At 41.3% G+C, this 25,084-nt stretch overlaps 1 long non-coding RNA gene across 1 annotated transcript; it reads right to left on the minus strand.

Moving 5' to 3' along the window:
- Positions 1-17,083: 17,083 nt before the first annotated feature.
- LOC141107395 (uncharacterized) lies at positions 17,084-24,141 on the minus strand. The gene is made up of 2 exons (XR_012235892.1): positions 24,046-24,141; positions 17,084-18,393 (listed from the first exon to the last, which is right to left on the minus strand). It is a non-coding gene; the product is annotated as an uncharacterized lncRNA (long non-coding RNA).
- Between the last annotated feature and the right edge of the window lie 943 nt (positions 24,142-25,084).

Consider the following 25,084-nt stretch of genomic DNA (forward strand, 5'->3'; position numbering starts at 1 on the left):
TAGTAGTTAATCACCACTGGGTTTTTTACTTTTTGATAAATAAATGAAAAAAGACCAAATATTTTGAAAAAAAAAATAAAAACTCATGTTTCCCTAGGTTTCTATTATAATATAATAATCTTTGATCATAAATTTAGGCCAAAATGTATACTGCTACATTTCTTTGGTGAAAATAACCCAAATTAGTGTATATTAGTCTGAAGAAAAGTTATAGAGTCCACAAACTATGGTATATACAGTATATCTGAAAATCGATCAATCCTGATGTACTGATGGCCTACCTCATTTCTTGAGGCCCGAAAATGCCAGGACAGTACAAATATCCCCAAAATTATCGCATACTTTGGAAAGTAGACAGTCCAAAGTATGTTGTGAGAGGATTGACGAGTTTTGTAAAGTTGTAATTGTTAAGCCGCTTGACTCTAGTTCCCCACGCCACACTGGGTCTACAATGTGGCTCTCAGCACACTAAATGCCCGCTAACAGCCCTAAATGGAACAGCCAGGCTAAGACCCACAAAAGAAATCAGGCACCGGGACTGTGCCTCACTAACTGCACATAAGGCTCCGGGACCTGATGGCTTTTGTAATGAATACTTTAAAACATATGCAGATATTCTGACACCACACCTCTGCAATGCCTTTAAGCATATTATGCAGACAGGCAATATCCCAAAGGAATCCCTAGAGGCCATCATAGTCACAATTACAAAACCAGGTAATCCTCACGACAACCCACCCAATTACAGGCCTATTTCACTCCTAAACACTGACCTTAAAATTTATGCAAAGATACTAGCCTCCCATATCTCATCACATATCCCCTTGCTAATACATGCAGGCCAGGTCAGCTTTATCCCAAAAGTCAAACGTCTGACAGCACTAGGAGAATCTTAGACCTCATACAATGTGCTGAATTCCACAAAACGCCTTCTCTGCTCCCATCTTTGGACGCAGAGACGGCGTTTGACAGAGTCCACTGGTCCCACCTCAACCTAGTCCTCTAAAATTTTGGATTTACAGGCAACAGCAGCACAGCAATACTAGCCCTATACTAATACCCATCAGCGAGGGTATGGACATCTGGTATGACTTATGACCCTTTCACAATCTCAAACGGTATGCGACAGGGATGCCCCCTATCCCCATTAATATTTGCTCTAGTTATGGAACCACTCGCGGCAGCCATAAGAGCCCACCCAAGAATATCAGGACTACAGTTATGTGATACTACCCACAAATTAGGACTATACGTGGATGATGTCATTGTAGTTCTGACTAATCCTCTTCACTCTCTACCAGCCTTGCATGACCTTCTGACACAGTTTGGCCAGCTTTCCTAAAACAAACTCAATTGTTCCAAATCCAATTTAATGGGCATATGTCTAGATCAAACTACAAAAGCAAATATCACTTGTCTAACTCCGTTCCATGGACCCCAGCCTCAATGCTTACATACCTAGGGATACATATAAATGTCCCCTCCTGCAACATCCTCCGTACAAATTATGAAGCACTTCTTAAGACACTGTTGGACATTTGCACCTCCCTCAAATCCACTCAGGCTTCTTGGGCGGGGAGGATAGCACTATCCAAAATGTTTCTTTTGTCTCACTTCTTATATCTGTTCTGAACTCTCCCAGTCCCACTACTCTACTTTATCTGTGAAGGCAAACGCCACAGAATGAAACACTACATCATGTGCACAATGGCATCCAAAGCAAGGATCAGAGCTCCTAATCTCAAGAACTATTACAAAGCAGTTCTACTAAACCAAACCCAACACTGGTGGTCATCCTCAACTCGTCCTTTGTGGGCACAGATAGAAGAAACTGCCCTCTGCCCCCCCACCAAATCCTTGCTGGCTGCTATCTGACTACAACATCAACCAATGCCGTCCTTCTTAAGTACAGTAAATGCAACTACCAAAATCTGGAGTTAAATCTGTCAACAATCTAACAGACTTTTTCTAAAGAAAAAAAAGGAATCTTTTCCTCTATCTACACTAGAAATAATATGCTCTGATATGTCACTAGCCTCCTGGATAACAGCAGGCGTAACCACGATCGGCAACATACTACACAAAGGAAAAATATGCTCTTTCCAAGACCTACATGATACATACAGCATTCCCAATTAGGACTTCTTCAAATACCTAAGAGTGCAACACGTCTTGGCCTCTATCACATGGTCGGATCAAACCCTCACAGCTGACCTCATCCAAATCTACGAACACCCTGCATCACTCTTAAAAGGATCCTCCATTTTCTAAAAACCGCTGGAATCCATGCAAACCCCGGAAAAACTCCATCAATGAAAAAATGGGAAGATACCCTAAATTTATCAACAAACCTAACATCCTGGCACCTAGCATCACGCCTCACCCTGAAAGTCTCTAGATGCATATCGCATTGGGAAACAGCACAAAAAATTCTCCACCAATGGTATTATACCTGTAGCAATTACCCCCGAAGGAGCTGCTGATTTTGATCGGGCCTGTTCTCTGATATCTTACGCCCCTTAAACCTGTTCAATCCCCTTGACACAGCTGTAGTGCAGTGTTATAGTGATATTAATACAGATTTTAACTTTCAATATCTCTACTATAATTATACACACATATACCTCTACCTGGGTGTTTGTTGTTCCACCTGCAGGAGAAAGACAACACTGCACACGAAAATTTGTGATTTGACAAACTTGATTTCTTTTACTGAAACAGTATTTAAAAATTATTGCAGTGACTACACTATCACACCAACGTAGTGCAAGAGTACAGTAAATATTCACCAATTTCTTTGTATACATACACATACATATATATACATATGTTCTTGAATAGACCCCCTCTTGGTGTGTCTCCAGGTGGGACTAGTGTTCAAAGTGAAATTGTCTTAACTCCGGACACTTTCCCACCTCCAGCACACTGTAGCAAGCGCAAAGACACAGGAATATAAATACCCCACAATATAGACACTAGGGAGCTCCCCCTGCTTTGACAATACAGTCACTCTCTTTTATGACTAAATGCGGAGCCCCACGATGGAAGAAATAGTCCTGTCGTCTTCAGTCTTCTGCTAGCTAAGAAAATCAATATTTGTAATCCACAAGGTTTCCCTTTGGCCAAATTCTTGGTGCAAAGTGGTGCACAAAAGTAATTACAATCAGGCAAATTGATTGAATACTTTTACTTGAAAGGAACAAACATCCAGTATCAATTCCTGGATGTTGAAATCTGATTGTAAGTCAAATGTGCAAATGTGATTTTCCCAATTGAATTGTTCCATGGGACTATCAGTCCCAGCAACACTCTGTAATAACTCTGAATGTGTGTTGCGTGGAACAAACTTCTAGGCATTAGCCCTCTCACCGCACTGGATCCAGACAGATGGGTGTCTCCGCTCCGCAAGTTCTCAGTCTGTATGGAGTTGCAATCAAGCTGTTGCACTGTTCAGCTTATTGATGACCGGGAGTCCTCGGTTACCTCCCTCACGGGTCTCCGGAACAATCACTTCTGCTGCTCCAGCACACTGTGATCAATGACAGGATCGCTGGCTGCTGTTCCGCTTCTTCACAGGATAGGCCGCAACCCTGTGGGACACACACACCCACAGAGTCCTGCTGCCACGCGTCCCAGGAACAAGAGACCTAAGATGGTCGCTCCCAGCCTTTTTATAGTCTTCCCACAATGCAGTTCTTCACCCTGAGATTTGTGGAAGTCACTGAGCATTATGGGTAGATCAAGTTAATTTCCAGATGTAAACAAACAAAATACTTCCATGTCAAACTTCTGAACAATAAAAGAAACACAAAGGTGCTGTAATTATATATTTTGGCCGCTAGATGGCTCCATATACCAACTTATTAACCTTACAGCATTACAAATATTTAAAAACAAATATTGTCAGCGCTACATACCCCATCAAAACTATCCCAGTTCTCGACATCCCACTCACCTGCTTGCTGGAGGAACTTCGGAGACATAGGGTCCACGATACATGTCTGGTGGTCCTGCCCTGTGCTCCTTCCCTTTTGCCAGTCTGTTTAAGCCCTCATCAATAACATCACAGGCAACTCTACCAAAATCACCCTCCAACTAGCATCACTAGGCTTGGCGTGGAAAAATGGGACGCTTCTCACCATATAACCATCCACCCACGTCCTAATTGCGGCTAGACTTTCCATAACAAGAAACTGGAATCTCATCTTGCCACCTTCTCCTCAACTATTCCCTTAACTCCTTAATTAACTGCAGATGGAACTCATGTTCACCAAGGCAAACCTAACTCTGCCTAAATTCCAGAAAGAATGGGCCCGTGGCTCACCTACTCTAATACTGACATTACTTCCTTATTTCACTAAATGCACAGTACCAATCTCTTATTGAACCTAATGATACTTACCTTACTTTAAGAACACAGCCTTCTTTCTGCCTAATTGCTCTAGTATAAAGCTGACCACCACCCCGTCATACCACCCCCCCCCCCCCCCCATTATTTCATATATCTGGATCGGAAACCTGGACTGTAATACACATTGTTATAGGATTTTGTTTTGATGCACCTGTATTAACCAATGTTTTATAGATTGGTATGTTGTATATTGCATCACCCTCTTGTCCTCCTGTTCCTTCTGTATTGAACTGTACTGTAATTGTGCTGTCCCCCATCTACATTGTAAAGCGATGCGTAAACTGTTGGCGCTATAAAAATAATGTATAATAATAATAATCACCAATGCCTCACGATGCACATACATGCAAAAGTTTGTACAAATATATGTATATATATTTTGTGAAACTTCAATAAAAAATGTAAGTTTAAAAAAAATACTGTCCCCAGTGCAATATAGCGTCATCTTATAACTGATGTGGTGGTGATCAAGGACACTGACTGGTGACGGTATGTAAAAGTATGTTTCTCTTTTTTTTTTTTACATTTTTTAAACATACAGTGACCAGAGCAATGCAGTGTTACCATAGTTACACTGTACTACTCTGGAGAGGTGATCAGGATTTTTCTTTTTTTTTTTACACACTATAATTGCTTATAACTGATTTCTACAGTTTTAAACAACCATTTTTTCTGATTGAAAACCATTCATTCAGTGTTTACTAATGTGATTAGCTGTGATTGGCCACAGCTAATCACATAATACAGATAGGCTGTGATAGGCCCTATCTGTACCATGTGATCACTGTGATCAGTTACAGAGCTCATCACAATAGTACACAATGAAAGACATGAATTAAAGCGTTTCATTATGTACAATTGCTGCGTGATCTGCTGTGATTGGCCACAGCGATCACATGGTACCCAGTGGTGTATTTTGGTTTTGTGCTACCCTAGGCAAGACTAAAATCAGGTGCCCCATCTAAATTTGCCCCACCCCTTCCTGTTTAAGATCCACCTATTCATCTGTAAACTTCACGCCCTCCTGTTTAGGCTCCACCTCTTCCTATTAGAGCTCCATCTCTTCATGGTGGGGGAGAGAGGGGTGTGAGAGAGAGGTGGGATAAGAGAGAGAAGGGGGTGATAGAGAGAGAGGGGGTGAGAGAGAGAGTGAAAGAGAAAGGGGTGAGAGAGCAGGTGAGAGAGACAAAGAGGGGGTGTGAGAGAGAGGGGGGTGAGAGAGAGGGGAAGAGGTGGAGGGAGAGAAGGGGGGTGAGAGAGAGAGAGAGGGGGTTGGGAGAGAAAGAGTGGGTGAGAGAGGAGATGAGAGGGAAGGGGGTGAGAGAGGGAGGGGGATGAGAGAGAGGAGGCTCCTCTATCCCCCCATACTACACCAGAAGGTTCTCCCATACCCCTCCAAAAAAACTACACTGGACTCTCACCTTCCCGCAGCCTGCCAGCCCCTATTTACCAGTTGTGTGTACTAGCGATGCTGCCAAGTGAGCTACTTCTGGAATCTGCTTTGCTCCCCTGTCACTGAATAGTCAGTTCATGACTGCCCCTGGTGTCACCCCTCTGGCGGGTGTCACGCAGGTGTGGTCTGCACCCTCCACACCTCCATAGTGACGCCACTGCTCATAGTGTCCCTGCTGCCTGGGGGCGGTTCCGCCCCCCTGAAAAATGCCTCCCAAGGTAAATGCCTTGTTTGCCTCATGGTATATACAATCAGCGAGTGACAGACTGCGCCAGATAACAGGGCTTCCACTCGACCATCAAATTACAGTACATTGGGCGGGAGGGAGTTAATAACACTTTGTGGAATGTTTTTTTTATTTATTTGATTAAATAAGATAATTTTTGTTAGCACACTTTTCACTTAACTTTATTACTATCACAAGGAAGCCAACAAGTCATTTTTGATACTTACATTTGGTGTGACAGGTCTACTCTATGAAGGCATTGGGGGTCTATTAAACTCCTGATCTAACCCCTGCCCTTCTATCAAACAAATCAAGGACACCTTCTCTGGCTGCATCTGACCAGGAACTGATAGCCTTAAAGTGATTGTAAACTATCACATTGTAAAACAACCCATTCAGTTCAAAATAGAAATGAAAGGAAAAACATTTTTGATCACATTCCCTCTGTTCTTAGCTGCATAAGAGTTCGGGGGAGGAGAAGCAACAGTACACTGCTCTTCTCAGTGACAGGCTGTTCTGGGGGGAGGGGGGGTGCCACGACAAGTCTGATCGGAGGAGAGCAGGCTGAGTTCCTAGCAAACCTAGAGAACTGATCACGCTGTGTTCTTCTGCTTAGTGTGGTCAGTTGTTAATAGGAAAGCACAGGGACTGGCAGGAAGACCAGGGGTTTCACACAAAGGAAGCAATACAAAGAGGACAGGATACCTTTTTATACAAGTGCATGGTACAGCAGACACATATCAGGAATATAAAATGTTGGGTTTATATACACTTTAACCTGGAAGTGATTAGAGTGGGAAGATTATGGTTCCCAACACAAAGGGAAGATTGGTGAACGGATTCGCTTTCTTGTGATCCTGAAAAATGTTGGCAGTCATGGGATCCCAGAAGCACCAGAAAAGCCCAGAACTGTTCAGGTTAACACATTAAGGAATCAGTTAAGGTAAACCCATTTGTTGTTTGAAGTTAACTATTTAAACCATTATACTGTAAATCATTATAAATTCTGAGCACGAGTAACACTCTTGGTTAACGTCAAGAACTGGCAAATTTTATGGATCAAAGTTGTTTTACTCAAAAATATTTACTTGGTAAATACACATTTAGATTTCCCCACTGTTCGTATCATATTAGGTAACTTTGTGCGTTAAACAGCATTTTCAGGAATTGCAAACAGATGAAAGGAATTAATGTTTAAACGTATTTGTAGTTAATTATTGTGTCAACATCAAATATCTTTTTAATATTGTGATGCATCTGTCCTGTTTTTTCCTTCTATTGATCAGGCTGTAATGCAGAAAATGTTTCTGAGTTATTTTTTTTATTTCAGTTTAGATTATGTAAATTTGTGCAATTGTTCCAGATCTCAAAATGGGATAAGCACTGTTTTAAAGCATGATTTGACCCTGTATGTTATCACTGTATTCTAAACATTGCCTCTACAATGTTATAACACTGTGACATTTTAGATAAATTGTCATAATATCCATTAGTCTGAAGGTCCACTTAGATGAATAGTGCCATAATATTACAAAGTTTGTAAAGCACTTACTCTTTCCCCTTTTATGAAAAATGCACGCAATTTTTTGCCTCCCTTTTTAAAGTTTGATTTCCATGCATTTTTCAATTCCCTTTTCCAGAGCAGAGACCGCAATCCTACAGTAAAGGATAAGATTATGTTTGTATATGTACATCAACCCAATCACTAAAATCTCATATAAGCACTAAGAAGGTATTGTAAATTTAAAAGTTAATGTCAATAATTTAAAAATCTTCAGCTTTCATGCCATGAAGGTATTTGTTTGGGCACTTTCTGTTATAGGGTGACAGAAATCTGTTCCTGCCTCTACAATCTGCATTTGTCTTGTCATCCTTTCACAGGAGCATGGTGAAAACTCTAATGCCCCGTACACACGATCAGATTTTCCGACAACAAATGTTGGATGTGAGCTTGTTGGCAGAAAGTCCAACCATGTGTATGCTCCATCGAACATTTGTTGTCCGACTTTCCGCCAACAAATGTTGGCTAGCAGGTTCTCAAATTTTCAGCCAACAAATGTTTGTTGTCGGACTTTCCGATCGTGTGTACACAAGTCCGTCGGACAAAAGTCCACGCATGCTCGGAATCAAGTACGAGCCGGAGATATAACTAGTGCTCGTAATGGAGATATCACGTAAGTCTTGTACATCATTACGTTCGTAATTGTTGGCCAACATTTGTGTGACTGAGTGTATGCAAGACAAGTTGGAGCCAAATTCACGTTTTTTTTGTCGGAAAGTCCGATCGCGTGTACGGGGTATAAGTGACTATCGGGAAACCTGCTATGAGAAAAGTCCTGCAGCTAGCAGCATTGCTAGGAAGGTAACATGCCGAGTAATGCAATTCTGTGGCACAATTAGCACACCACGGTGAGTGGTAGCCATGTTTGGATCACATCCAATAATGGGAGTGGCTTAAAGGGGTTTGATAAAATAAAGTCTAAACCCATTTGTTGTATACACTTGCCTCTAATACTGTGCCACAAGTGACCGTCTCAAAGCCACACAATGAAGGATAATTATTTAAAATGAAACTTTTCTGTACCCAGAATATAAACATAGAGCTAACACTTAGCAATTGCTGAGACAATGAACACTCAGGACTTACAGTATAGTGTACCGAGTAAAAAACTATGTAATGTATAGCAAAAAGTTTAAAGTGCAGTGGTAAGGGTTATATAGTTCTAATCCCGGAGCATTGGATGACCGAACCATCAGACGTTGCAGTCTGTATCTATAGCAGCAGAGGAGTGTTGGGAGAGTGGAACCGGGCGAGCAAGGGGCTCGTTACAATAATATATAACATAATATACAGTGCCTTGCAAAAGTATTCACCCCCCTTGGCTTTTTACCTATTTTGTTACATTACAGCCTTCAGTTCAATTTTTTTTAATCTGAATTATATGTGATGGATCAGAACACAATAGTTGGTGAAGTCAAATTAGAAAAAAATATACATAAAACTATATTTCAGAAATAAAAAAATGATAATTGGCATGTGCGTATGTGTTCACCCCCTTTTTTATGACGCCCATAAAAAACTCTGGTGCAACCAATTCAGAAGTCACATATTTAGTGAAATGATGTCCACCTGTGTGCAATCTAAGTGTCACATGATCTGTCATAACATATACACACCTTTTTGAAAGGCCCCAGAGGCTGCAACACCTAAACAAGAGGCACCACTAACCATACACTGCCATGAAGACCAAGGAACTCTCCAAACAAGTAAGGGACAATGTAGTTGAGAAGTACAAGTCAGGGTTAGGTTATAAAAAAAAATATACACATCTTTGATGATCCCTAGGAGCAATCTATCATAACCAAATGGAAAGAACATGGCACAACAGCGGCACACCAAAACTCACGGACCAGGCAAGGAGGGCATTAATCAGAGAGGCAGCACAGAGACCTAAGGTAACCCTGGAGGAGCTGCAGAGTTACACAGCAGAGACTGGAGTATCTGTAAATAGGATGACAATAAGCTGTACGCTCCATAGGGTTGGGCTTTATGGCCATAAGAAAGCCATTACTTTCAGCAAGAAAACGAAATGGCGCATTTTCAGTTTGCAAAAAGGCATGTGGAAGACTCCCAAAATGTATGAAGGAAGGTGCTCTGGTCTGATGAGACTAAAATTTTACTTTTTGGCCATCAAAGAAAACGCTATGTCTGGTGCAAACCCAACACATCATATCACCCAAAGAACATCATCAGCAGTCAGGACTGGGAAAACTGGTCAGAGTTGAGGGAAAGATAGATGGTGCTAAATACAGGGATATTCTTGAGCAAAACCTGTACCACTCTGTGTGATTTGAGGCTAGGACGGAGGTTTACTTTCCAGCAGGACAATGACCCCAAACACACTGCTAAAGCAACACTTGAGTGGTTTAAGGGGAAACATGTAAATGTGTTGGAATGGCCTAGTCAAAGCCCAGACCTTAATCCAATAGTAAATCTGTGGTCAGACTTAAAGATTGCAGTTCACAAGTGCAAACCATCCAACTTGAAGTAGCTGGAGCAGTTTTGCAAGGAGGAATAGGCAAAAATCCCAGTGGTAAGATGTGGCAAGCTCATAGAGACTTATCCAAAGTGACTTGGAGCTGCGTACAAAGTATTGACTAGTTATGCACATGACTGTTTCTGTTATTTTGTCCTATTTGTTGTTTGCTTCACAATAAAAATATTCAAAGTTGCGTGCATGTTCTGTAAATTAAATGATGCAAATCCTCAAACAATCCATGTTAATTCCAGGTTGTGAGGCAACAAAACACGAAAAATGCCAAGGGGGGGGGATACCTTTACAAGGCACTGTATACAGTACAGGGGTCAAGACTATGTCATGTACCACAAAACTTATACAATGCAGTGGTCAGGGCTTTTTAGTGTATAGATTGTAGCAGAAAAGGCTAAACTTATACAGTGCAGCGGTCAGGACTATGTAGCCTATAAAAAACAGCAGTAGGGACTATGTGATGTACAAATAAGTGTATACAGTGGTGTGTACAGTGTACAGTGGTCAGGAGTAAGTGCCCTCTTTTGTTGACAGTTAGTGTCCCTTAAAATGTTGGTGTTCAGTGGTCTGTGGTCTCTGTCCCCATTGGTACCCACTGTTCAGTGATCTCATTAGAATTAGTGATTGGTATCCTCACTGTTTTTCAACAAAAAAAAGAAGGTATGGTTAAGTCCCTGGTTAGGGGCCATCTAAACTAAGGTGACCAGATTTTTAAAATATAATCCGGCGACATTTTTTTTTTTTTTTTATTGACAAATGGTAAACTATTTTAGAAGCATATTTTCCTCAAATCATATATGCAGTGTATGCGGTATGTGTTTATGGAATGATTGTATGATATATATGTTATTTCTCACATTTAGTCAATGAGATAAAAAAAAAAGATACTTCTTAAAATTTTTTGGGATATGATTACCAAATGTTAAGAAGATAAGATAGAGAAAAAACTTTGGGTGCGCTACCTGTGCGTGTGGCCAAAAAGTGTGTGTGACCAGCAAGTGGAGGTTTCTTCATGGTGTACAATGGTCATCAGTATGTCCTGGCCTCTGTATACCAATAAAAAAGCCAACAAATGCAGCAAGACCTTACACTTCCTTTATACCATTCTACAAATGGACTTATAAGTGCAAATGGACTTATAAGTGCAATGATAACACCTATAAATGAATATCCAGCACAAAACAACCAATGTATTGCAATGCAGTAGTGATGATGTCACCCCCTCTGCAAAAATATTTGACAAATTGCAGAGCTGCAATGTTCACATAATGGTGAAACCCCCTACATAAAATAATAACATAGATGCAATCAACCAGTGTATTAGAACATAGTAGTGATGGTGTCACCCCCTCTGCAAAAGGTAAAAAATATTGCAGATCTGCAATGTGCAAATAGTGGTGAAACCCCCTTATATAATCATAGTAAAATGTACAATTGATGTACATATTTTAAATTTTATTATGATTATATATAGGGGGTTTCACCACTATTTGCACATTGCAGCCCTGCGATATTTCTTACCTTTTTTCAGGGAAGGTGACAACATCACTACTATATTCTAATACACTGGTTCATTTGCATCTCTGTTAATATTATTGTATGTAGGAGGTTTCACCATTATTTTCACATTGACATTCTGCAATTTCTCAAATATTTTTGCAGAGGGGGTGACACCATCACTACTATATTGCAATACATTAGTTGATTTGCACTGGATATTCATTTATAGGTGTTACCAATGCACTTATAAGTCCATTTGTAGAATTTTATAGATGAAGTGTAGGGCAGCGCTGCAATTTTTGCTTTTTATTGATTTGCGTTAGATGAGGGAAACAGCTAAAGAGAATTGCTTTTAATTTTTTTTAGTTGCATGGTGGTTGTTTTACTTGATACTGGTAACCACTGGCCCTGCATATTGGTGGTCAGTGTGCCTCTTGTATGTCGGTCATCAGTGTGCCCCCTATATGCTGGTGCTACGTGCAGGATGAAGGAGAATTCTACGTGCAGGGTGCAGGAGGATGGTATGTTCAGGGTGCAGGAGGATGCTACGTGCAGGGTGCAGGGTTCAGGAGTGTGTTGTACATAGTGCAAGGTTCAGTAGTGTGTTGTACAGAGTGCGAGGTTCAGGAGTGTGTTGTACAGAGTTCAATGTTCAGGAGTGTGTTGTACAGAGTGCAGGGTTCAGGAGTGTGTTGTACAGAGTTCAATGTTTAGGAGTGTGTTGTACAGAGTTCAATGTTCGGGAGTGTGTTGTACAGAGTGCAGGGTTCAGGAGTGTGTTGTACAGAGTGCAGGGTTCAGGAGTGTGTTGTACAGAGTGCAGGGTTCAGGAGTGTGTTGTACAGAGTGCAATGTTCAGGAGTTTGTTGTACAGAGTGCAGGGTTCAGGAGTGTGTTGTATAGAGTGCAAGGTACAGGGGTGTGCTGTACAGAGTGCAAGGTTCAGTAGTGTGTTGTACAGAGTGCAATGTTCAGGAGTGTGTTGTACAGAGTTCAATGTTCGGGAGTGTGTTGTACAGAGTTCAATGTTCGGGAGTGTAATGTACAGAGTTCAATGTTCGGGAGTGTGTTGTACAGAGTGCAGGGTTCAGGAGTGTGTTGTACAGAGTGCAGGGTTCAGGAGTGTGTTGTACAGAGTGCAGGGTTCAGGAGTGTGTTGTACAGAGTGCAATGTTCAGGAGTGTGTTGTACAGAGTGCAGGGTTCAGGAGTGTGTTGTACAGAGTGCAAGGTACAGGGGTGTGTTGTACAGAGTGCAATGTTCAGTAGTGTGTTGTACAGAGTGCAAGGTTCAGGAGTGTGTTGTACAGAGTTCAATGTTCAGGAGTGTGTTGTACAGAGTGCAGGGTTCAGTAGTGTGGTGTACAGAGTTCAAGGTTCAGGAGTGTGTTGTACAGAGTGCAGGGTTCAGGAGTGTGCTGCACAGAGTACAAGGTTCAGGAGTGTGTTGTACAGAGCACAAGGTTCAGGAGTGTGTTGTACAGAGCACAAGGTTCAGGAGTGTGTTGTACAGAGCGCAAGGTTCAGGAGTGTGTTGTACAGAGTGCAAGGTTCAGGAGTATGTTGTGTAGAGTGCAAGGTTCAGGAGTGTGTTGTAGAGTGCAAGGTTCAGGAGTGTGTTGTACAGAGTGCAAGGTTCAGGAGTGTAACAAGACAAGGAATTGGTCGCACACTGGAACTCCAAATTATCTCGATGTCATCTTTATTGTCAAAAAAGGGTCAGACAGATACAGGCAATGGTAGACGTTTCACAAGCGATAGCTTGCTTGTTCACAACGTTTTTTAAAAAAAAAATGTCCCCCAATGTAGATCCATCGTCAATCACGACACCGCCGCCACTGCTGGACCTGAAAAAAGAAAAAAAAAACACTCCGCCCGCAATGAAGGCTTACCGCCTACTGCAGGCCCCACCGTTTGACAGTTCTTATAAAGGTAAGGGGCAGAGCCACCTGGCAATGTCACCTGGTGGCACCTCTCCTTGTGATGACACTTATCCAGCATGCATCGTCCTGTGCCAAGCTTTGCCCAATTAGGGCCTAGAATGCCCTGTGCAGCACGCAGTGTATTTTGGGGCGCCCAGGGGGGCAAACATCGCGCCAAATGCCCCGCAATTTTAGGTGTTTGCCGAATGAGCGAACAGGCGATGTTCGGGTCCAACTTTTGCTTGGTCTGAACCATTCGCCCAACTCTATTTGAGATCAGATTTTAATGTTTACTTTCCCAATGCCACAGTAGATTGACTTTTTAGTTTTCTAACTATTGGTGGGGATGAATATCTATTTTTTCTTTGTCAAATGGTATATTTTAACTATAGTAGGACAGTGTTACACGGGTTGATATGTCACAACTTCCATGTTATTTATGCCAAAACCTTCAGTATTATTGCTTCAACTTTGTCCAGAACAGCTTGCTTCCACCCTAGCACACTTTGTTTCATTGGGAGCGATTGCAGAATGTTCTGTGGTCTGGCATAAGCTCTTTAGCTACAACTGATGCCATTTTTAACACTCTCTAGAGAAAAAAGATCTCTAATTTATTGTAAGACAAATAAATATCGATAGCTGAAAAAATACAGGGATAAACATTGAATGGCATTGAAATTAGTTTTTTCGTTTACTCTTTTTTTCCTGATAAAACCAATTTACGCAATTTGAAATAAAAACAATAAAACAGGATCAGGGAGTTGTGTTAAAGAGGCATGTTCTAGCATCTGAGCATGGTGGGGAAAATATACTCTTTCGTTCTTGTAGAAATCCATAATAACCACTAATAAGGGTGTTAGTGCGACTCACAAAAAGTCCAGTGGGCTTTAGATAGTTGTTGTAAAAACACACAGCATGCAGATTTCCATCCCAAAAATCTACATCTAAGTGTATATTTTACACAGAAAAAAAGGAAAAAATATTTTCCATGCTACATATACAGCAGTTCAACTGTTTGATTTGTCCACATTTTAGGCTTGCAGAAAGCATGCAACTGTTCATATATACAATAACGAGTATTTGTAAAAAAAAAAAAAAGCAAGCAGTGTGCACTATTAGAAATTACTAGGAGAGATGGGAAATGTTTTTATTTTTTTAATTTTTTTTTAGAAGAGAAGAAAGGTCTGTTTAACCACTTGCCAACCAGGCGCCATTGTTATATGTTCCCCTTAAATCGCTGAAGGTGTACGATGGCTCCTTTAAGGACCATAGCAGGCATGCGCCCGCTGTACGACGGGGGACCTGATGCGCGTGGCTGGTGGCCGCGATGTCCACCGGCCACCCGCAATTGCGAGAACGAGAGCCAGAACGGGGATCTGTCAATGTAAACAAACAGATCCCCCTTCTGACAGGGGAGTTAGAGACAGACCTGCTGATCCTAGTGGTCAGAATCAGCGATCTCTCTCCTCCTCCAGTCAGCCCAGCCCCCATACAGATAGAAACACTCCCAGGGAACACACTTAACCTCTGATCACCCCTAGTGTTAATCCCTTCCCTGCCATTGACATTTACATAGTAATCAGTGGCTATTTTTAGCTCTGATCGCTATATAAATGTCAATGGTCCCAAAAAAGTGTCAAAAGTGTCCGATCTGTCCGCCGCAATGTCACAGTCCTGCTAAAAATCGCTGATCACCGCCATTACTAGTTCAAAAAATAATAATAATAAAAATGCCATCAATCTATTTCTATCTATCCCCTATTTTGTAGACAAAATATTGTTTTTTTTTTTAAATTGGCACTCTTTTTTTGTTTATAGCAAAACTGCAAAGGTGATCAAATACCACCAAAAGAAAGCTCTATTTGTGGGGAACAAAAGGACAAATTTTGTTTGGGAACAGCTTTGCATGACTGCGCATTGTCAGTTAAAGCGAAGCAGTGCCGTATTGCAAAAAATGGCCTGGTCATTAAAGGGGTAAATCCTTCCGGTCCTTAAGTGGTTAAAAAAAAAAAAACTCTGCTTTTAAGCAATTGAATATCCAAATCCTGGGAAAAGCATTAGCATTAGCTGCAGAAGAATTTGCATTAGCCGTGTGTTAGGTTCAACTTTTAAATAAGTTGCTTTAAGTTTATATTGCTTTGTCAAATTATTGCTTCTATAGGAATTAAGACACAGAGTCAGAAATCCGTGTATCAGTTCTTGAGCATAATGGACTACTGTCTTTACTCTTTCAAAGGCCTTTTATAGGCAATTATACAAACAATAGCATTAGCACAACCCCCACAAAGGGCAAGGGTAAACAACAACAGGAGTCACCTGGGCTACGAACACAAGCTTCAACACCATGGTAATACAGTTACAAGAAAACAAAAGCAGCTTCAACTGAGTTCAACAGCCAAAAGTTACATTCATAACAGATTTACACGTACGCATTATATTAAGTGAGAACTCTAAATTAAATCCCTGACCTTATCAATTTCCCCCTTTGACATCATCCTCTCCTTCCCCCTGGGTCCTCATGAATAAGTTCTAGTCAGTTTTTCCCCAGAGTCCTTTCCCTGACCGCGAGTTGTCAGAGGGGTAGAACCCATCCCCCTAGGTATTACCAACATCTTAAAATTCAAGAAGAGGAGTTTTATAGGAGTAGGGTGATGTCAATACACATTTATCGGTATGCCCTGTCTATTCTCCTAATTTTCCTATTTATTTTCCTGTATACACATATATTCGTGATTGTAAGTGATATTAATATTAGAATAATAATTACCATTGGACTTAACAACCAGTGAAAGGTATTGGTTGCTGTAGAAGACATTCCACTAAATATATCCCACCAATGTGGTGCAGTATCCTGTTGTATCTGTGAGGAAAGATGTACTAGTCTACCTTTTGTCAATAATTGCAGATACAAGGTTATTCTGTAGGGTATGTTCTAGTGTTTCTATGTGTTGTCTTAACAACTCTGATTGTTCCAAAACCTGTTTTAGTGGGTCTAAAGAAATTATAAAGGGTGTAGTGTCAGTGAGATTATGTACCTCATAGACTGAAGAGAATATCTTATCGGCGTCTGGTTCAAAAAGATAGGTGTCGTTACCCCATTGTAATATTTTAATCTTTTTTATACATCCCGCAAACGGCGCCGATTTATTTAATGCTGACATGGTGCGGTTATCATTAGTAATGATACAAATATGCTGGGGTCCTATTTCTATGAATCTATTGTTCACATTTATCGGTGTTCTTTGCATTTTGCATATGCTAGTTTGGTATTTTAACAAGCAAGGTTCATATACTGGGGAACTTCTGCCACATACCATTCCCTTATTGGTTCCTTCACATAGAGTTAAATCATGGGTTCTGTTTCCTTTATCTACATATTTCCCATATATTTCTGGATACCAAAACTCGTCTTTAATTACTAGTGGCATGACCACTATTTTACACATTTCCATTACATCTGCTACCCGGTATGCTTCAAACCTTCCTACACACCATTTCTCCTTACATTCTATCTTATCCCCTTTTACTTGGAACCATACACCATCGTCAGTTAAACCCTTAAAATATTTCATCCAGGTATGATAATTTCCCAACTGTAGTTCAGTCCTGGCCCTATTTATTTGTATATGATAGGATAAGAGGTTAAAAGAGCACTGTGTGAAATTTACAAACTGTTGATTTTGATTCCACAGCTGGAGCTCTGCTCCTATCGTGTGATTTATTAACCCTCCCAAAAATTGTAATAGGGGTATTTCTTGCAATTGGGTTTCAAAAGTGGTGGGTAACCATTTGCTTGTGATAGTCAAGCTGTCAGCTATGTGTCCCCCTGCATGCTTCCATCTGTTGTTCATTTCTTCTATTTCGACCGAGTTTAAAATTCCCATCCCTGTACCTGTCAGTCCCAATAGTGTGTCGTACCATTCTCGTTTATACCTACACTCCGGTATCGGGGGAAAGGTGATACTGAATTTTATTTTTGTTTTCTGTTGTGATGTTGATACATTTATGCAAGTGTTTGGTACGGGTGTTAATATGGAAGATTCAATTATTGGCGTTACTTCTTCCTCCATTTGTATGTGAAATCCATAGGCCTCTGCATTCCAATACCACCCATCATTTCTCTCTTCCCTCCACCAAGATGCACAGAGGAAAGTACTGGATTGATTAACGGTAATATCTGTCAGATTAAACATCCCTTCGGTTATATTCCCTCCTTCTGCCATGACTGTTAATATTTGGTACATTTGTCCCACTACCCGTTCCCGGGCTTGTTTCCATGTCTGTGAAAGGGATATTTTATGACACCTATGGTTCTTACTATTGTTAAAGGGGAAACCCATATTATCGTTCCACTGGAAAGTTACAGTTACTTCTGAGAGGGGGTCTGCCTGTATCCATGCTATACCTACATCTACATGAAACGGTCGCCTATGTCCTTCAACAGTATAATTACCCACAGTGTAATCCTTATTTATCTCATATCCTGATACATTTGCCATTTTAGGGTCATCTATGCTCCATTCGAAAGTCATTGTTTCCTCTACTTCAAGTACATTAATACCAGGAGTCCATGCATATATTTGTAAAACAACAATCTTCAACAAAAAATATGTAAGTAGATATTTCATCATGTTGTTTTCTCGGGTTGTTTCTTGCAATGTGATGCGTGTATCCAGGTAGGTTTTCCTTCCAGCTTTACTGAGGTGGCTGTGGTCAAGAGTACTTGGTAAGGACCTTCAAACCTGGGTTCCAATGTCTTTCTGGTGTGTTTCTTTACATATACATAATCCCCTGGTAGCAGCGTATGTGTACCTGTTATTGAATTAGGGTCTGGAAGAGAAGAATACACACTTTTGTGGATCTTAGTTAGACGTTGTTGTAATTGTATCACATATGCAGTCAAACTATCACATTGCAATTGCATACTCTGTGGAAAGTATAGACCTAATCTAGGTGCATTCCCAAAAAGTATTTCGTATGGGGATAATCCTGTTTTTCCTGTTGGAGTGTACCTTATAGAGAATAAAGCCAAAGGCAGACATTCAGGCCATGGCTTGTTTAACTCCTGCATGGCTTTTTGTATTTTTAACTTTATTGTCCCATTTACTCTCTCCACTGATCCTGAACTCTGTGGGTGGTAAGGGGTGTGAAAACTTTGTTGAACCCCTAACATGGTCATCACATTCTGCATGATTTCTCCTGTAAAGTGTGTCCCCCTATCTGATTCTATGGTTTCAGGAAGACCAAACCTAGGTATTAACTCAGTGATCAGTTTCTTAGCTGTGGCTTTAGCTGTAGCTGATTTTACTGGATAACTTTCGGGCCAACCTGAGAATAAATCGATACACACGAGGACAAATTCAAAGGGGCCACTCTTAGGCATTTGTATGTAATCAATTTGCAGTCTCTGGAAGGGGTATTGGGCCCGGACCTGGTGTTTTCGTGGGGTTTTTACTCTCTGTCCTGGGTTATTCAGGAGACAGATTTGGCAGGCTGCACAGTAGTTTCTTGCAGTGCTACTGAATCCAGGGGCGAGCCATCCTTGGTTCACAATCCTATACATGGAATTGGAACTGACGTGTGTGGGTAGGTGAACTGCCCCTGCCATTGCTGGGTACAGAGAGGCAGGTAGGCATATTTTGCCCCCTTCCCTCCATACATTGTCAAGGTCTGGTGCTGCTCCCATTCTGACCCACTTATCTTTCTCGCTCTCCCCTGCTTGCTCCTGTAATTTACTCAGCTGCTGCCATGTTGGTTCTGGGATACTCACCTCTACCGCTGCTAAGGTCTCAGGGCTTCCTTCCCCTAGAGCTGCCTGTTTTGCAGTCAAATCTGCAAATGCATTTCCTTTTGTCTCAATTGTTTTTGCACTCGTGTGTGCCGCTATCTTCATGATGGCCACTCGTTTAACCTTTTGAAGATTGTTCAGGACTCTCTTAATCCCTTCTCCATGTTTTACAGGTGTACCTGCTGCTGTCAGATAACCTCTAGCCCTCCATATGTGGCCATAATCGTGCGCTACACCATAAGCGTAGGCAGAGTCAGTGTAAATATTCCCTTCTCGTTCTTTTAAGTATTCTAGGGCTTGTTCTAAAGCTTTTAATTCTGCTTCCTGTGCTGACATGTGGGCTGGTAAGGCCTGTGCTTCAATTACCTGCGTATCAGTCACTACAGCATACCCTGTGTGATATTTACCCTTGTCATCAGCAAACCTACTGCCATCTATGTACAAAGTGTGCTCAGCATTTAAAATCGGTGTATCTGTAACATGTGGGAATCCCATTGTCTCCTGTTCCATGAGCTGAAAACAATCGTGCTCATTTACTTCCTTAAACAAGAGAGTGTCAGTTTCCTCATTTCCTTTCTCACTAGTACTATTAGTACTGTCATTCCCCCTTGCCAAATCTGGTGACTGAAGAGGCAAAAAGGTGGCCAAATTTAAGGTTGTACAGCGCTGAAAAGTAACATTTGGAGGTAAGAGTAAAGTACACTGTAATCTTAGTTGCCTAGCCATTGAAATGTGTTTGGGCTGTACCTGAGACAAGATTGCATGTATGTCATGTGTGGTATGCACTACGACTGGATTGTCTAGAACAATCTCTGATGACTTATCTATGATAATTGACACTGCAGCTACCGCCCGTACACAGGACGGTGAACCTCTAGATACTGGATCTAATGCTGCTGAAAAGTAAGCGACTGGTCTTTGTTTTACATGTGCCTGTGTCAGAACACCTGTGGCATGTCCAGTGATCTCAGCAATGTACAGATTAAATATCTTGGTGTAATCTGGTATACCAATAGCTGGGGCAGAAATCAACAACTTTTTCAAAGTGATAAACGACTCATATGCTACTTCTGTAAGCACATACGGTACAATTTTCAAACAATCGTATAATGGCTGCATCAAAGCGCTAGCATGTGGTATCCACTGTCTACAATATGACACGATACCTAAAAACATACGCAATTGTTTGAAATTCCGTGGGGGTAACATTCCCTTTATCACTTGAACCCTCTCCTCAGTGAGATGTCTCGTACCCTGTGATATACAATGTCCCAAAAAGATAACTTTTTCCTGACACACTTGTAACTTTTTCTTATTAACCTTGCAACCTTTTTCTGCCAAAAATCGCAACAAATTAAGGGTGGTGGCCAAACAAGTTTCCTTGTCAGGGCAGCATAACAATAAATCATCCACATATTGTAACAATACACAGGAATCTGGTGGTACCCATTCTCCCAACACCGTTTGCAATGCTTGCGAATACAAGGTAGGTGAATGCGCCATACCCTGAGGTAGGCGTGTCCAGGTTAGTTGCCGATTTTTTATTGAAAATACGAACCAAAGTTGGCATTCTTCAGCAAGCGGGACGGAAAAGAAAGCATTCGCTAAATCTATAACCATAAAGTACATACTGGTTGATGGTATTTGTGACAGTAATGTATGTGGATTGGGTACTAAAGGTGTCATCGGGGCTAGTATTTTGTTGACCGCTCTAAGGTCTTGGACCATTCTATACTTAACCGGACTACCGGCTACTAATTTCTTTTTAACCGGGTACAAGGGAGTGTTTGCCGGTGATTTTACCTCTTTTAGAACTCCACTTTTTAAGAAGGATTGGACCTGCATTTCTATGGCCGCCTCTTGAGGTGCACTAAGTGGATACTGCTTTTGTTGGGGAAGCACTGCTCCTGGAATCAGCTGTAGGGTAACCGGAGGTATGGGCAAAAGTCCAACATCAGCTGGATGTTTCTCCCATAGTTCTCCTGGAAGGGACGACAAAATCTGATCTAAGTCTGAAGGAGGTGGGCCGGACAATTCCGATTCCTCCTCTAGGTATTGTATCAGGTTACACATCTCCATGTGTTCTTGATTATCCCCTATAGCTAAGGTGACAGTGCCATCTGGGTGATAGGTAATGTTAGCTCCTATTTTCTGCAAAATGTCAGCTCCTAACAAATTAGTGGGGGCTCCTCTGGATACCAGAAAGCGTGAAAGGAACATGTGGTTTCCTACTTTAACTTTCAGAGGTTTTGTAAGCGGGGCGTCGGCTAAAATGCCATCATATCCAGTTATTAGTAAAGTGTCAGGTGATTTTTGGCCAGGGAGTAGTTCAGAGTCAGAAAGTAACGAGCGTGAAGCTCCTGTATCGACTAAACAAGAGATTTTCTTATTACCAACCGTTATATTTGTCTTAAGCATTGTTGTTTTGGATTTTTCTAAAACCGGGGTGAGTCATGCTCGTGGACCATCTCCCTGCTGCCTGATATGACTATTTTTGTTGTCCCTGGGCTGGTTCCTTCTCTGATTAACTGGAGAATCAACACCTTCCTCTCCTTCATCCCTTATTCTTTTCCTACAGTTGCGTCTGATGTGACCAATCTTGTTACAGTAGTGACAGGTAAGGGGTTTGCGAAAGGAACCTCTACCTTGCTCTTGGGGACCCCCGAGTGCGTTGATAGCATGAGATTTCCTCCCTTTGGTTTCTGCTAAGTCCGCCTCTATGCCTTGCGCTTTTTGTAACAACGTCCCTCTATCTCTAGTTGCCCTCCACTCTGGTGTGCAGGCTTTCAGTCTCTCACTTATCTGTGGAATTAATCCCTCCATAAATTGTCTATTGAAGGCTCGGATTGTGACTGGCAGGGCCAAGTCCAATCCCTCATCTGCCATCATACTTTCCATAGATAAGTAAAATTCCGATACAGTCTGTCCTGGCATTTGCTTCATGGGTGATATGGACCCCTCTCCTGTTGTTTTGCCTGACAAAAAGCTTCTAATCTAGCAATAAAAGGGGCCCTTGAGTCTATATGTCTGACATGTCCTGCCTCCAGGTTGCCATCCCCATCAACTTGTCCTGCAGGTCTGTGTGGACCTATTTTTGTCATAAACTGGTTAAACAGGGTCAGAGTCATTTTGTGTCTGCATAGATCCTCCCCATCCTGCCAGGTCGCTTCATGTGTATTCATTAACTGTGTCACAAATCTACAAAAAGCAGCTGGCTTTGCTACCGGGTCTGGGGCGCTCTGTATTAATGCCATAAGGGTGTCTGCCGACCATGGTGCCCAAGTCCTTATTTGCATTCTACGAGTGACAGTAGGTGGGGCATTTGGATGGGCTGCTTGTCCAAATTCTGGATTGTTTACCTGAACAATGCGTGTATCAGTGCGTACGGGAGCTACAGTTTCTGGATGAGGTTTTTGTGCCCCACAATGCACACATTCTGCTGCCCATTCTGGGTTTTGTGCTCCACAATCCTGACAAACCCATCCTCTCCCCTCAAGTACCGGATATATCTTGTGTGGTTTGCGTTCTACGTCAGTGTATGGGGGTGGGATGGCTGAGCTGGGAGCCTCGACATTTTTTGTTCTTCTATCTTTCATATCCCAACCATCACAATCTGGATTATACTTCCACCCCTCTTCTTTCGCTCTATTTGAGACCTTAATTAAGCATTGAACCTGACGCATCCATTGCTTCTCTAACACCTCTCCTTGTCTGTCCCTTTTTATTTCACTCCATACATCCGGGTCTAAGCCCGCTGCTCCTTTCACCTTAAATTTACGAAGGACATCCTTTAAGTCCTGTGCTTCGGTTTTCCCATAAATGTTCTTAATTATCTGTGGCACCGTATAGTGCGCCACAATTCCCTGACGGGGTTTTGTGTTCCTCTGGCCCATTCTAACAGTCCTGCCTAGGTAGCGTGTGGGACACTTAGTATACAATATAATGCGGCTACAACATATACAAGAATGAATAATTACTTTATATGCTAGCCCAATAACAAACCAGCTAAGTTACACTAGTTCCTCGTTGCCTTCCTCCTAGGGTGCTAGAATACTAGAAACCTCTTCCGGAATGAGATTTCTGAAATCGAATTACTTTATATGCTAGCACAATAACAAATAATTACTTTATATGCTAGCCCAATAACAAACCAGAATGCGGCTACAACATATACAAAAATGCGGCTACAACATATACAAGCATTCCTTTAAGTGGCCAGGTATCCGACTAGATCTCCGGACTTTTGGAGATCTTATTCCCTCCCCGTATCTGGGAATCCCTCTCATACACTCTTATCCCTGCTTTATGGAGCAGACAGGGCTTATACTCTCAACCCGTCTATGGTTTATGAGTTAGATGTGAGGTTAAGCATAAGCGTCAGACCCCCAAGCTCACAAGCCCTCAAGTTCCCAATCATGTGAGGTAAGGCGCATTCCGTTGCTTAGTTCGGCAATCCCCTTCTAACTCATACCATCCTTGACAAGGCTCATTCACTTTCTCAACAAGACAGACAAGACAGACACAGACAACAAAACAAACAAATAATTCCAGCAATATAAACTAAAATATGCAGTAATTCTAGACTCACCACTACAGAGGCTGGTGTTTTAAAACCAGGAGAACCGTAACTGACAGAATGGATAGGCACAAATCAGGGGAGCACAGAATATAAGAAAAATAAAGCTTTTTCTTACCTGGCCAGGTTTTTTGATCTGTGGTTCCCGGAATGCCTGTCCTTTCGTTCCGTCAGCGTAGCTCAGCCACCTCTTGTAGCAACTTGGTGGGTCCCTGTTTGGGCGCCAAATGTTAGGTTCAACTTTTAAATAAGTTTCTTTAAGTTTATATTGCTTTGTCAAATTATTGCTTCTATAGGAATTAAGACACAGAGTCAGAAATCCGTGTATCAGTTCTTGAGCATAATGGACTACTGTCTTTACTCTTTCAAAGGCCTTTTATAGGCAATTATACAAACAATAGCATTAGCACAACCCCCACAAAGGACAAGGGTAAACAACAACAGGAGTCACCTGGGCTACGAACACAAGCTTCAACACCATGGCAATACAGTTACAAGAAAACAAAAGCAGCTTTAACTGAGTTCAACAGCCAAAAGTTACATTCATAACAGATTTACACGTAGGCATTATATTAAGTGAGAACTCTAAATTAAATCCCTGACCTTATCACGTGGAAGAATTAGTATTAGCTGAACTAGCTTCCTGATTTTTTTTTATTTTTTTGTTAGAGTTAAGGTGTTAATACTACTAATACTACTACTACTAATAATAATAATAGTAATACTAATAACTAATGAGTAAATGAATGTAAAATAAATACACATAAAAAATAAAAATATTCATAAATAAATAATAAATAAATTCAATAAATTATTACCAAGTAATAGTAAATAAATAATTAACCCCTAATAGTAACCCTAACCCCAACTCCCAATCCTAACCCTAACCTAACCTTAACTCTAACCCCTTACCCTAATGGAAAAAAAATAATAATAAATGAATAATAAAAAAAGAAACAGAAATAAATGCTAACAGAAAAGTTTAAAAAGCTGAAATACCTAGCAACAAATGCAACAGATGATAGTTTTCTCTATTGGCTAATAAAAAAACGCCAAAGCTCAAAAACACACACAAGTTGCACATAAAAACGCACCAAAATCGTGCATAAAAAACGCGTGAAAAAAAGCTGAAAAAACGCTCAAATACGATTCGCTCT

The sequence above is a fragment of the Aquarana catesbeiana genome, linkage group LG01 (genome assembly GCF_042186555.1).
Source record: "Aquarana catesbeiana isolate 2022-GZ linkage group LG01, ASM4218655v1, whole genome shotgun sequence".
NCBI lineage: Eukaryota > Metazoa > Chordata > Amphibia > Anura > Ranidae > Aquarana > Aquarana catesbeiana.